This window comes from Natator depressus, chromosome 8 (genome assembly GCF_965152275.1).
Source record: "Natator depressus isolate rNatDep1 chromosome 8, rNatDep2.hap1, whole genome shotgun sequence".
Taxonomy (NCBI): Eukaryota; Metazoa; Chordata; order Testudines; family Cheloniidae; genus Natator; species Natator depressus.
Window position 1 is genome coordinate 36632270 of NC_134241.1, and position 3012 is coordinate 36635281.

Consider the following 3012-nt stretch of genomic DNA (forward strand, 5'->3'; position numbering starts at 1 on the left):
AGCAGCGGGCTGGAGCGCGGGGCGGGGCTGGAGGAGGCTCCGGGCAGGGGAGGCGGGGCCGGGGGAGGGGGCTGGAGGGGAGGCGCACGGGGAGGGGCAGAAGGGAGGAGCAGTGGGTCGGTGGCGTGCCAGAGGCCCAGAGTCTCGTGGGGAGCCAGGCTAGAGGGGCTGGGGAGAATGTGGGGTGGGGGTCGAGGGGGCTCATTTGCCGGGGCAGGCCGCGGCTGCAGCCAGGCGAGCTGGCCAAAGACGACCACTCTGCGCAGTGTTCATCCAGGGTCACTGCAGCGGGGAGGCAGAGGCCTGGCCGGAGGGGCTGTGGCGCTTCCGGCCCTCATCTGAGACCCGGCTCCTTCGTCCGGGAAGGGAGCAGCTGGCCAGCTCTGTTCAGCAAGGATCCAGGTCCAAGGGGATCCTGAGGGTCCCACTGGCTCCCACACCCATCACCCTAGTATCTGTAATGGGACCCGGCTCCCCTTTCCCAGCAGGGCCAGGAAAACCATGTGGTCTAAGGAGACAATGTTGAGAGCAGCTTCTTTCTCCAGTGGGACCAGATTCAGCCACCCATCTCTGCCATAGGGCATTTGGGAGAGGGGGTGGGGAGCAGCTTCCCACCCAGAGCTGTAGGCGGAAGGATTATTGTGGGCAAACTGCTGTTGTCTCTAGCTTTCCCTGGTAGAAACACCTCCCCCAAGGAGCAGAGCTTGCTCTACCGTGGTAGATACAGGGATTGGGGTTCTTGGGAGAAGAACACTGGGTATTTAAGTGAAATATAAAGGGTTCCACTCAGCCCCACTCAGACACAAACTAAAGGGGCAGCTCCTTTCTGTACCTTGGGGGACAAAGTTCAAGGCTGGCTTAGACTATCACACAGCCCCTCCTCATTCAACACAGCCCACTCTGTGTCACAGTGAAGAAGGATACTGATCTTAGAAGGGCCTCTCTGTCTAGCTAACTCTAAGGAGTCATCCCAACCCCACTAAGAGGAAACATGGGCTTGTAGGTAAACCAGAGGGCAAGGAGTCAGGAGACCAGGGCTCTGTTCCCAGCATTGCTGTCACCGATGATAAATCACTTCCTATTCTGCTTCCTTGGTTTACCCATCTGTTGGGAGACTTAATTGCTCAGTGCTGGTAAAGTGCTTGGAGATTCTCAGCTAGAAGGTGCTAGAGACAGACAGAGAACTATTATTCAGCATTTACAAATGCCTGAGCTAGAGAGATGCCAAAGGGATATTCTCCAGTGCTGTCTGGTGTTTCATAATGACCTCAGTCAGATTCCAAGGCCAGAAGGAACCATTGTGATCATCTAGTCTGACCTCCTGTGTAACACAGGCCAGAGAACTGTCCCCAAATAATTCCTAGAGCAGATCTTTTAGAAAATCATCCAATCATGATTTGAAAATTGTCAGTGATGGAGAATCCCCCACAACTCTTGCTAAATTGTTCCAATGGTTAATTACCCTCACTGTCAAAATTTTACACCTTATTTCCAGTCAGAATTTGTCTAGTTTCAACTTCCAGCCACATTCCAGCAGGGGTAAATGAGGTTGCCTTGTCCTTATAAAGTTGAGGGTCTCAGTGTGGTTCTCAAACATTTTATAAATTTGGCTTCCCAGAAGGAAACATTTTAAACAATCCCCATTTTAAAGCTGGGCAAACTGAGGTCGAGAGGCACAGAACAAGGTCACACAGTCAGTCAGAAGCAAACTGTGAACAGAACCCAAAACTACTGACTCTCAGTGTCCTGCTTTAACCATTGGATTACACTGCCTTTCTAATGCTATCTGAAAGTGCTGGAAACCCTTAGGATGAGATTATCAAAAGCATTGAGAGGTGCATTAAAATGGCCCCAGATTAGATTGGATACCAACTGAATTAACTGGTCAGTGTTAGTAAGGTGCTTAGAAGATCTGCCTGGGGGATATCTTTGAGCATGCTGGTAGCCATATGCACATGGGATCACTGTGTCCACTCTGCAGCTGTCAGTGTGCCTATGGTTTATCCTTGCATACTGGGCAGGTAGCCATGTTCATGTGAACAATCTGGTATCTGTGTGCATGGTGAGCCCAATATACACATGCAGTATTTCTGGGAATGTGTGATATCATTTGTACATGGCCTATGTGTGTATGCCCAGTGGCTGTGTATTTGAAGTATTCGTGTGGACACAGGCTATGTGAATGTGGGATACTGATGGGTTAGGGTGTGGGTGTGCATATGCAGTATTTGTGAGAACTTGAGGTACCCATGTGTGCTGGGGGTATCTGTGTGAACCTAGGCTCTCCATGGGCATACATGTGCAAGGAGTGCTTCCTCTGTGGAGCGCTGATGGAGTGTCTGTGTGTATGGGGTATCAGCATGGAATGTGCGCACGGGCACAAGGTATGTTTTGTGTGCACATGGTTGTGCGTGTGCAAGTAGGGCACGTTCCATGTGCAGGTGAGTATCCAAGTGCATGCAAATAAGGAAAGGGGGCATGTAGGGCATGTGAACATGGATTACCTATGGGTAGGACCCTGTGTTTTTTGCAAATATGAAATAATATTAAACATAATGTATGCAATGACAAACCCACCCGGAATGGCAGTGCCTGGGTGCTCTTCACCCCACACCAGACCCCCTCCCCTCCCGCCCGACACGTGTGTAAACAAACTATCATGGAATCCCCCCGTTCCCAAATAAATGAACTACAGTATTAGGCAGGAGACACAGGGCTCCGCCCACGGACCGGGAGGGGACACACATGGAGGGTCATCATGCTGCGAGCAGCTGACGTGGCGCGGATCCCGTGATGAGACGGGTACGCGGGACGTGCCGGCCGGAACCTCCCCCCGCAACCTCTGGTGCCACGCACCACTCCTCACACTGCGGTTGGAGGGCGGCGTAGCGGCTCTGGTCTATGGTTTCCGGCAGGGACAGGAAGCGTTTCCGCCCTGTTTAAAGATGGCGACTACTTTGCCTTCATTCCTTTCCCTTGATCTGGCAGCGTCAGGTGACGCTCTGTGCCCAA